Source organism: Dreissena polymorpha, chromosome 7, assembly GCF_020536995.1.
Source record: "Dreissena polymorpha isolate Duluth1 chromosome 7, UMN_Dpol_1.0, whole genome shotgun sequence".
NCBI lineage: Eukaryota > Metazoa > Mollusca > Bivalvia > Myida > Dreissenidae > Dreissena > Dreissena polymorpha.
In genome coordinates this window covers 17918868-17931368 of record NC_068361.1, presented here as the reverse complement: position 1 = coordinate 17931368, position 12501 = coordinate 17918868, and the positions used below count along the sequence as shown (strand labels likewise).

Here is a 12501-nt window from a genome sequence, read left to right as displayed (position 1 = left end):
TCCCAGGAAAACGGATTGGAGAACGTTTCAATAAGCAAAAGGCTTTGGACGCAATCGAGCAAAATAAATAGGTTTAAACTACATGTAAACTTATAAAGCATTACTGGTATTATTATTAATTTGTTTGCCAGTTGACGACGGGATCGCAAATATGGCATGTTGATGTGGTAACGACGACTACATGTACTATCATAATGTGTACTTACACATAATGTATAAAGAGGTATGTGTTTTTTTCAGATTGCATTTTTTATAGACACCATCGTGAAGTTGTTCAGTAAACTAAAATTTAATACCATAACAAACTGTATCCTTTAAAAGACATGTGTCATGAAACATATTGTGTGTATTGTGTTCCGTTTAAATCGCGTTTTTATTATCATTGTATATGGCGATAATTAATCTTTTATGGCGCGAAGCAAACTTCATTTTTTTTTAATTTGTCTCCCTTTAAAAACAAAATAAACGTATCGAATTTATTCATGGACGTTGTTAATTAGATACGTCAATTTATCTATATAAACAATTTTTTGTGCACGTATTTGAAAATGCAAATGTATTCGTATACCTATCACTGACCCATGCTCAATTACACTCGTATGACAATCTTTGACACCTGCGCATATGCATTTGTAAAACAACATTCGATGCATGCAAAAATTATTTCGCACGACAATAATTGACACATTTGCAAATTTATTTTTATAGCCAACATTGATACCTAAACAAATGCATTCCGATAACCATCATTGACACATGCGTTTATGCATTCGTATAACTATCGTTGACACATGCGTATATGCATGCGTATAACTTTCATTGACACATGCGTATCAGCATTCGTATAACTTTCATTGACACATGCGCATATGCATTCGTATAACTACCCTTGACACGTGAGCATTGCATTCTTAAAGCCATCATTGACACATGCACATATGCATTCGTATAATCATCATTGACACATGCGCTTTGCATTCTTAAAACAATCATTGACACATGCTCATATACATTCGTATAACCATCATTCACACATGCGCATTGCATTCTTAAAGCCATCATTAACACATGCGTATATGCATTCATATAACCATCATTGACACATCCGCATATGCATTCATATAACCAACATTGACACATGCGCATATGCATTCATATAACCATCATAGACACATGCTCATATGCATTCATATAACCATCATAGACACATGCTCATATGCATTCGTATAACCATCAGTGGCACATGCGCATTGCATTCTTAAAGCCATCATTGACACATGCGCATTGCAGTCTTAAAGCCATCATTGACACATATACAAATCCATTCGTATAATTATCATTGGCACCTGCACATACGCGTTCTTATAGCCATAATTGACACATGCACAAATGCACGCGAATGGCCATCGTTGACGCAAGCGCATCTGCATTCGGGTGATAATCCTTGACGCATGCGCATAGCAATCAATGCTACAAGTCCGGAAGGCAGCCTCGTGGTGTCCCTGGTGATCATGGTGCTTTTCAACGCCGCTCTCGTCCTCTAGGCCACGTGTCTTACCGTCCTAGAAGTGAGTATCACGTGATCTTATAATAGATGTTCTATTATGTCTCGTTGATGAATTTTAATGGCAAATTTTGTTCTCAACTATTTTCTTTTAGTATTTAACTCATAATCTGTATTCTTATTATTGTTCCCTTTTCTTATTATTTTACATTCATTTTTATCACGCTTCTTCTTTTAATGTTTCTGTCACTCAATAATCTACTTATAAAAAAAATTGTCCTCTCGCGCACGTTCCTTCATGTTATCTTATTCAATGTTATCGTTATAGTTGAAATTTGTCTTGTTCACTGTTTCACGGCCGGTAATCACGGGCGCCACCTCTTTTTTGCGATGGATTAATAAATTAGCCAATGCCAATTCCGAAGTGGCGCTAATGACCGGATGTTTTTAAATTTCACGGATAACTCTTCAAGGTGAGCAGGTTTTATAAGTATCTTTAGCATATTTCGCATTATTTTGAAAATCGGACAATGTAATGCGATTCAGGGAAGATTAATTCGTCCATAAATGTACAGAAACAAACAATCACAACCCATTTGGAAACGTGAGGACCTTTATGAGTTGTGGCATAGTGGAGTTTTTGAAAGCAAAGCGATGTCTCTTGCATGTGTGACGAGCAAGTTCCCACCCGATTAATTCGCTATCGACATGTAACGATTGCGTTCAACATATACTAGATTCCGCATTCACAAACAAATTGGCTTCTTGTAGATATAATAGATAATTATTTATCTTTTCAAAAGAGATAGAGCCAATGCCAAGGAGGTGGCGCTACTGACAGGAGATGGCGCCAATGCATGAAATATAAAACATCACATGACTTACAGTGTTGATAGATGATGTTCTTTTTTCATATATTTTTTAATGTTCAACGTAAAAACGTAAACCCAAATCTATACAGAACATACACTCAAAAAAATCCAAGATGTAAAGTCAGCTACCTGAATAAAACATATTGTACGATATCCATGTAACCCCCCAAAAAATGTAATACTCAATAAATCAATCACTTAATTTTCAACATTCTCAAAATATATCTTCTACATAACATGTTTTTATATAGTAATATTATTCGCGAAATAATTAAAAGATTACTTCTGCTTGAAACGATGAGTTTTGTCCCCTAATCCGAATGCTTAGTCTGCGAAAAGGCAAAGGTCAACGAATCTTAATTAGGCTAAAATATGTCGTTTGTTCCCACTTTTATCTCCAAACCTATAAAGATAAATGGGTCTTTAATCGTTAACCTTTTTTGTAATTGTACGCAAGTTGCCTTCCAGTTTTATAGTATATTTAATGACAGAAATCTTCAAAATCTTCAAAATCTCCTTTCAACACATGTTTTTTCGTAATAATATAGACTTTACTTTTTTTCGATTATATCTCAGTATGAATGAATTAAGAAAAAAATCAAACACTCAACCTGGAAAACCACGCAAAATGTGTATGGTCTGTACTGAAAATTACAATAGCTGAACATTTGCATTGAAGCCACCCCCTGTCATTAGCGCCATCTCCTTGGCATTGGCTCCATCTCTTTTGGATGAATGCAAAATTATCTATTAGCTGGACAAGAAGCAGATGTTTTTGTGCATCAACAACTTGAACATGTTCAAAGCAAAGGGCAATGAGTTGATATCGTAAGCGATTTCATTGAGTGTAAATTTGCTCGTCATACAGGAAAAAAACATTTTCTGAAAAAAACTTCACCACGCCTCAACTTATAAAGGTCATCACGTTTCCAAATGGATTGTTATTTTATGTTTCTGTACATTTGTGCATGAATAAATCTTTGCTGAATCTCACTACACTGCCCGATTTTTAAATAATGCGAAATTTGTTGGAAAAAGCATATAAAACCTACTCAACCCGTAGAATTATCCGTGAAATTGCAAATCATCCGGTCCTTAGCGCCACCTCGGAAGTAGCATTGCCTCATTTATTAATTCATTGCAAAAAAAAAGAGGTGGCGCCCGTGATGACCGTTCGTGTGTTTACGACGTTCCTGCGTTTCATGAATCTACTTACGCAATTCTATAGCTGACGCGAACCATTTTAATTAACTGTATATTACTCACTTACATTAAAATACGTTCAACGCACTTCACAATGTCTACAAATTGAATAATTTATTTAAAACAACTATTTATTTCAAGTAAATAAAAATAAGAAATATTTTTTAGAAACTATAGAAAATGTGCGTTAGTCTCAGATTGACGTAAGTTGCTTAGTGAAATGGAGCCTAGATGCTAAACAACACCGTGAGTGTTGAAATATAATTTGAAACTTGTCGGTCATTTATATAATAAAAAAATCAAATTAGCCGCGCTCTGGAAAAACGGGGATTAATGTAATAGCTCAAAGTGTTATCCCAGTTTAGCCCGTGTAGTATGTACAGGCTAATAAAAGACGACACTAGCCGCCTAAACTGGATTTGTTTAGAATATACTTTCTTTAAACAAACTATTTCATAAGAGCGGAAAGTGTTGTCCCTGATTAGCCTGTGCATACTACACAGTCTAATCGGGGACGACACTTATAGCACATGTACTTAGTCTTGTTCACACAGAGCAAGGCTCAAGTAGTCATGTTTTTCAGCCGGTGGCGGCCGGTTCGGGTATCCCAGAGATCAAGTGCTACCTGAACGGCATCAATATCACAAGGGTGGCGCGGCTCGAGTCGCTCATATCCAAGGCTGTGGGAGTGCTGTTCAGTGTTTCCGGCGGTACGATTGTATTAACATTGAATATAAGTGTGTGCATTCCTTTTTTGACATTACGGTCTGCACTTCAGGGCCCGTTTTTAAATAAATATTTTTTTAGTCTTAAATGTACTATTTATTCGTGGATAAGTGCAAGATAGAAGAGACGCGCCAAAACAGGTGTATTTTAAAAATGTTTGTGTAGACTGTAACTCAGTTTATTGTTTTTACGCTAAAGAGGATTTAGGATTAGAGTCTCGAACCTTCGACCACTAGGTTGTGTAACCAGTGCGCGACGACTATACATCATATGTGTCGCGTTCTGAGAAAACTGGGCATAATGCTTGTGCGTGAATTTTTAACCCAGATTAGCCTGTGCAGTCCGCATAGGCTAATCAGGGACGACAATTTACGCTTTTATGGAATTTTTCGTTTAAATGATGTCTCTTTTTAGCGAAAATCCAGTTTAGGCGGAAGTGTCGTCCCGGATTAGCCTGTGCGGACTGCAAAGGCTAATCTGAGATGACACTTTACGCACATGCATTTTGTCCAGTTTTCTCAGAACGCAACTCATATTATTACGCGGTTTTAATTCATTTCGATCATGGTGTGTGTTGAATAAACCAATAGGTTATGTCCATTATAGTCGTCGATACAATGCTAAGTTTGATTACAGGTCCAGTCATATATTTGTTGTGCCCCAAATCTGCCCCTTATTTCTGATTCGATTAGGGCAGTTGTTAGAAACAGACGCAAGGCAAAAAATAAGGTATTAACAAACATATTGTTTTCTTATCTAAAGAATATACATTACAACGTTTTTTTGTTGGACAGGTTTGTTTGTCGGCAAGGAGGGCCTGATGGTTCACAGTGGAGCCATCATAGGCGCAGGGATTCCTCTGGTAAATTGTGTCGTGTTCTGAGAAAACTGGGCATAATGCTTGTGCGTAAACACCAATAACTTATTTATAGGTTCTATATATTAGTTTAAAATGTGAATACTTAGAATGATCTCATCGTCTGTCGCTTCCCCATAATAATAAATACATTAAAGATTACTTCTGTTTTAGCTTGAGAGCATTACGTTAAAGAAACTAAGTTCAAAATTTGCCTTCTTCCGAACGGACAGGAAAGTGAACGACTACATATAGTCAACGTAAAGATAACTGGGACGAAGAATATAACTTTAACTAGGTGGGTGGATCTCGGGCAAACATTCACAGTTGAATTTCGTTTTTGTGTAGATTATTTTAATTAATGGAATATTAGCTGCAGAGTGTTGGCAGAATTATGGTCCTTTGTCGTTTTTTCCAATATAGAATGTAACTTTTCTTGTCATATTATCACAAGTGTGTGTATACTTATAACCATATTTAAATTGTCGTAACTACATTTATAATAACTTAACTAAGTTGAAATCTAATTCACGAACAAACGGCCGGTGGAATAAAAATAAATCGCTTACAATTTTCGTTTTAGTACAATATTGGTTCAGTTTATTGTTAATTTTAGAAATGTTCATAACTCTGCCTCCGTATGCAATTATACTTGTTTTCTTTTGTGATTTCGTGATTTCAGAGAAAAACGAGACTTTGTCACTGGGGAAGCAGCGGCGGGCGTTGCAGGTAGATATGTTGACGTTTGACCTTTTAATATTGAATGAACATCGTAACTTTAATGTTGAAATAAACTTGGATGGTTTAGACGATTTCACTTCTCAAAGTAAGGAAGTAAAACATAAGCATGTCATAATGATAATTAAAGAAAAACAATACCCTATGTGTCGCAGAAGTTCCCGCCACCTTTTTATATCAAAGATGGAAAAAATGGCACCATATTAGCCTGACTCTGGGATAACGGGGCTTAATGCATGTGCGTAAAGTATCGTCCTTGTGCCTGTGCAGTCCGCAGAGGCTCATTAGGGGCGGCACTATCCGCCAAACAGATTTTTTTTCTAAGAAGAGGCTTACTTTCAACGAAAAATACCATAAATGCGATAAGTCTCGTCCCTGAGTAGCCTGTGGGGACTGCACAGGGGAATATGGAACGACACTTAACGCACATGCAGTAAACACCGTTTTTCCTGAGCTTTACCCATCTACGACACCTTTTGTTTTAATTTTCAGCCGCGTTTGGAGCCCCAATAGGTGGCGTGTTGTTCAGTCTGGAGGAGGGCTGTTCGTTCTGGAACCAGAAACTCACCTGGAGAACGGTTTGTTGTACAGATACTGATGACATAGTGATGACTTCATAGTTGTGATGACCTCATACGTGCCGCTGAGGCTCCTAACGTTATAATTATTGCAAGGATTTAATGGCGACAAAGGTGACGCCATCCGTTTAATAGATGCTTTTGGCCATGTGATTAATTGAAAAAGTCAATAAAAGCGGAAAGTGTCGTCCCTGATAAGCTTGTGTGGACTGCCAGGCTATTCTGAGACGACACTTTACGCAAATGTATTAAACCCCGTTTTTTACAAAAAAACGGCTCATACATAATCTAAATTTATAATCTTATTAAGTTTTTCTGCTCGATGTCGGCGACATTAACCGTAAACTTCTTCCTGAGCGGTCTTGAGTTCAGCTGGGGCTCCTTCTAATCGCCTGGACTCATAAACTTCGGCGTCTTCAAGGTACCATTCTAATGAGAATTATGAGCCTCAAGGTACACCGCTTATGAAAGATATTAGCCTCGTTCTGTGAAAACTGGGCTTAGTACATGTGCGTAAAGTGTCATCCTAGATTAGCCTGTGCTGTCAGGGACGATACTTTCCGAATTGAATGGATTTTCGTTAAGAAAAGATTTCTCTTCAACGAAAAAATCTCAAAAGCAGCAAATGTCGCTCCTGGTTATTCTGTGCGCACAATCATTTAAGCCCGTTTTCACAGAACGAGACTCGATGAAAACTACAAAACTACAAAACGGCTACTTTACACTCTGGATCAGCAGACGATTTATTGTATAAATCTAACCTCCGGTTGATTCCGGAGACAGCCGAACTATCAAGATTGGTATACTTCAATGTACCGCCGATGAGACGGTGAACGGCACGTGTCGCCTCTGGACCGCCATTGACCTATTCATCTTCGCACTCATGGGGCTGATAGGGGGCCTGCTCGGGGCCGCGTTCAAACAGCTAAATAAGTGGCTTACCATCTACATAATGAGGCACGTGTTACCCAAACACAAGGTTGTCAGGTAGGTCGTGGAGCAATCTCCTGTAAGGAAATTGTTCACGGGTTGGCGAATTGATGTTTCTCAAATGTTGTTTCATAAAGTGTTGTCACTGATTCATGTAATACAAGTGGTCGCCGTTAATATGGTGTTCGTTTAGCGACCGGAAGGTCATGGGTTCGATCCCCACCGGGAGTGTTCCTCCGATCTCTCCCAAACAAACCAAGTTCTTATTCTACTCAGGAAACGGACTCGAGAGCGTTTCAATAAGCCTTAGACTTTCGATGCAGTCGAGCTGAAATAAAAAAAAAGTTTTAAATCAAATAAAAGTGCGGCAAAATTACACAACAACTATAGAGATTTATAGAAAATATATGTTTGTTTATGAGTTATCATAATTTGAAATAAATTTAATAGCGGTACAAATGCGAAACAATGGAATCATTTTGAGTGTTTGTTGTTTTCGTTAAAATGTGTGTCATCATGTCGATATCTTAACTATATTTATGCCAAGTCCTTATAAACAGACTCCCTGAGAGCCTATGGTAATTTTTGCTATGAAGGCTCTGGGAGTCCATATGCACCCCTTCATAAACATGGGTGCACACTTTAATCAACAATGCAAGGGTTAAGGAACACTGAGACTGCAAGATCTTATCAAAGTTTACCTGTCTGAACCACAAACTCATCCGAATGGTACCATTAAAGCAAGAAATAATTGCTTTTTATTGATTTTGTTTATCTTTCGCACGATGTATCCACCATCTTGGAAAAGGAAGAAAACTGACCCAGCATCAGTAAGGTCGGACTTCACGAATATTTTGCACGTCGGGTTATGTGATGGAGCCTATTTAAGTCGATAACGATGTGGTATTCGATACAGAATATACTGTTTCAAATTTAAACATAAAAATGTCAGCGAGAAAAGTGTGTTGAGACATCGTCGTGTTTTATAGGGTGCATGCAAAGGATTACAATCGTAGGTTGCCATTCAGGTAAATTTGACATGTTATGAAATTTATTCATTATTTTCTTATGGAAGGGAATATTCGCCAGTCCATGCATTCTGCTAAATTACAATTTCATTTTGCTAAATTACAATTTCATTTTGCTTATTGACAATTGCATTATGTTAAATGACATTCTCATTTTAACTACTGTCATATGCTTGCTGATACATGGTCTTTGCATTTTACCTAGTTACATTTGCTATGCAAACATTTCATCTTAATATCGCATGTTGATAAGTTTATATTTACTTCATATATATCTTTACTGCGTGTGTGTTATTGACAAGTGCAGTTAATCTTTTGGAATTTGTATTATTGCTAATTCTAACGGCGTTCTTTGTTTTACAATGTGCAGTTGGCTATGGTGCTACTGAATTTAACAAGCTGTTAATGTCTTTGTGGATCTTCTTTCTTCTTTAGTCGAATTAGTCTTCGGTTTTGCATACACCGCCATTATAAATAGTTCACAATGCGAAAAGGGGAACCAGTATAAGAAAACCTAATTCCAGCGCAAATTGCAGCGTAAATTACTATTGCCGGGAGATCACTCTAAACATCAAAATCAAAATCTCCGGTATCAACCGTGATGCATCGACTATCTCTGGAATTCTCCGTAAAAAGCGGTGATAGAGTAAAAAACTTACCCGTCTACATAATGCCTATTGTTTTGCTTGGAATGTTTAAAATCCCACTATTGACACCTTATTCCTGTTGTTATTGCTTTGAGAAAAATGATGCCCAGGTAAGTTTAACGTTTTGTGATTTATTTACGCTATAACAGAAACTTAAAAGCTTAACGTGTCACTGTTGTAACATGTATCGCATGGAATTTGATTTGGTTTGAATTTTACATCGCGTCAACAGTAGTTCATTTATAATGTCCGGCTCATAAGAGATAGAGGAAGGCCCAATGCCTTAACAACTAAATCAATTACTTGGGTAGGACGGTGATCCAGGGATTATATAGCATCAGGATACGAAAGTTATTGGTTCGAGTCCCGTGAAGAGCGGGGGCAGCCCATTTATCTCTAATTCCTGCCAACACCTTTTTCAATTATTACATACAGCTACCGGTGTGTAGCACAGAGAAATATTAATATCAACATAAAATGGCATATAAAGATTAGAGTCACAAATGGATATCAGGGTGCGATACCCTAGCTCTTTCTATGAAATGTCTATGAACTTTCTTGTTTCTTTATCGTGCTCTGTGTACGCGACCCCTCTGTGTAAAGCACATATACTTGGGCTACCCTCTGGGTTTCATACAAGTTCCCCTCTAGTTGGGTTGGAAACATGGAAATTGTCTCTGAAAAAAACCACTGCCCTGCCTTGGATTCCATTCTTAGACTTTTGGATTGGTGGTCAAGCGTAACATCACTGAAGTACAATGCATCGATCAAGTGATAGTATAGATTTGGAGAATTTGTCTCACAACCATTGTTCATCATAATGTATTAAAGATTTATGGCTAATTCCTGATTCTAAATAAGTATTCAAACTGTCAAGAAGCATACCTTAAGCTTATGGACGGACGGACCGACAGACAGACAGACAGACAGACGGACCAAAAGCAATATACCCCCGATAATGCGATCCGGGGGCATAAAAATGAGGAACTATGCCACATGTTTAAATTTGAACAAGTGCATAAAGTGAGTTTAACAGTCAAGTATTGTTTCTTAGTTCCTTAAGCATGACTAAAAGACTTTGAAGAGATGAGTAAATTACTTTAGTCATGTTCTTGAGTAAGTGTGAATGCCATCAAAAACCCATATGTCTGCTGTGTTTTTGCAGATGCCGGCTGTGTCCAATGTTGCTGGCCAAGGTTCTTAACATGCGTTCAGGGCAATGCTGATCTTCTGAAATGTTAAACCAAGGCCCTGGTGTTGTTCAGGGGGCTCCATCCAGCAATCACTCCAATGGTGGAATCGGGACACCCTTTATGACCAAGGTGAACGCATATCTTGTATGTGTGTTTGTTTTTAAAGTTTATGACGTTTTGTCATGACAATGCGGCATTGTTTGAGGATCTCTGGTCACCAAAGTAAGCATTCAATATACCACTGCAATAGCAGAACATCTACATCCAGCTATTATTGTGAAAACAATATTGTTAAAATGCATCTAAAGACTAGCCCTTAATCATTTTAATAACGATTCCTCTACTAGTAGTGCCTCTGATTTTGAATTTTCTTGTTTTTTGGTTTATTTTCCCTTTAATAGTTTTATTATGGCGAAGAATCCACAGGTGCTTCTTATTTTACCACATTTCAAACAAGTTATAACCAATATATAGCAGCATGTTATCTTTGAGATTTGATCACACAAAATGTCTAAAGGAGAAATTTACTTCAGACAATCTTGCAAAAATGGGTCTCAAGACATATCAGCGCAGTGCTGCAGATATGCCTGTGCCATCCGTACACTCTGATAACTTGATAAGTAGTCATAATTTCCTCTTATGCGACCACAAAACCTTGCGTGACTTTATGGCAGACAGGTTGGCAGATGCGCACGCTGGTCTGCAGTTTTTCTGGTCGCATCTGTTGAAGTTAGATTCTAAGACCCATTTCGCACGACAATGCTCATAAACATTAATTTTCAACATTGTAGGACCTGGGTCTTGCTCAAAACGCAGTGAAGGCAGTGAAGTCACCGACACCATATGGGTCTCTTTCTCATCAGATTTACTGCATCATGACTAAGCACGGGTTTGGTGGAAAAGACTTCTCGTTTGCTTTTAAATTATTGCAGGATTAGAACAAGCAAAAGACATGATAAATAACATCATTATGTACTATTAATATTTCCTAAATGTATCCACTAAAAATCATGTAAATACATGAATGAACATTTATAAGAAAACTATTGTTAATGATTCAAGAAATTTGAAAAATAACTTATACAAGATTTTTATGCCCCCGGTAGGGTGTCATATAGCAGTTGAACTGTCCGTCAGTCAGTCAGTGTGTCAGTCTGTCCGTCCGTCCGAAAACTTTAATGGCCATAACTTTTTAAATATTGAACATAGCAACTTGATATTTGGCATACATGTGCATCTCATGGAGCTGCACATTTTGAGCTGTGACAGGTTAAGGTCAAGGTTATCCTTCAAGGTCAAATGTCAAATATATGGCGTCTGTCCGTCCGTCCGAAAACTTAAACATTGGCCTTAATTATTTCAATATTCAACATTGCAACTTGATATTTGGCATGCATGTGTATCTCATGGAGCTGAACATTATGAGCTGTGAAAGGTGAAGGTCAAGATCATCCTTTAAGGTCAAATGTCAAATATATGGCGTCTGTCCGTCCGTCCGAAAACTTTAACATTGGCCATAACTTTTTCAATATTTAAGATAGCAACTTGATATTTTGCATGCATGTGTATTTCATGGAGCTGCACATTTTGAGTAGTGAAAGGTAAAGGTCAAGTCATCCTTCAAGGTCAAATGTCAAAGATATGGCGTCTGTCCGTCCGTCCGAAAACTTAACATTGGCCATCACTTTTTCAATATTGAAGATAGCAACTTGATATTTGGCATGCATGTGTATCTCATGGAGTTGCACATTTTGGAAGGTGAAAGGTCAAGGTCATCTTTTAAGGTCAAAGGTCAAATATATGGCATCTGTCCGTCCGTCCGAAAACTTTAATCTTCGCCATAACTTTTTTTATGCCACTGAAGGGTGGCATATAATTTTTGAACTGTCAGTCTGTCTGTTCGTCAGTCAGTCCGTCCGTTTGTCCGTCCGTCCGAAAACTTTAACATTGCCCATAACTTTTGCAATATTGAAGATAGCAACTTGATATTTGCCATGCATGTGTATCTCATGGAGCTGCAAATTTTGAGTGGTGAAAGGTTAAGATCAAGGTCATCCTTCAAGGTGAAAGGTCAAGGTCAAAGGTCTAATTTTGCAATATCGAAGATAGTAACTTGATATGTGGAATGCATGTGTATCTCATAAGCTGCACATTTTGAGTGGTAAAAGGTCAAGGTTATCCTTCAAGGTTAAGGTCAAAGGTCAATTTTGCAATATTGAAGATAGC

The 12501-nt window shown here is 37.6% G+C and overlaps 1 pseudogene; it reads left to right on the top strand.

Moving 5' to 3' along the window:
* The first annotated feature begins 211 nt into the window (after nt 1-211).
* On the top strand, nt 212-7468 carry LOC127839498 (H(+)/Cl(-) exchange transporter 6-like; annotated as a pseudogene).
* The last annotated feature ends 5033 nt before the right edge of the window (nt 7469-12501 follow it).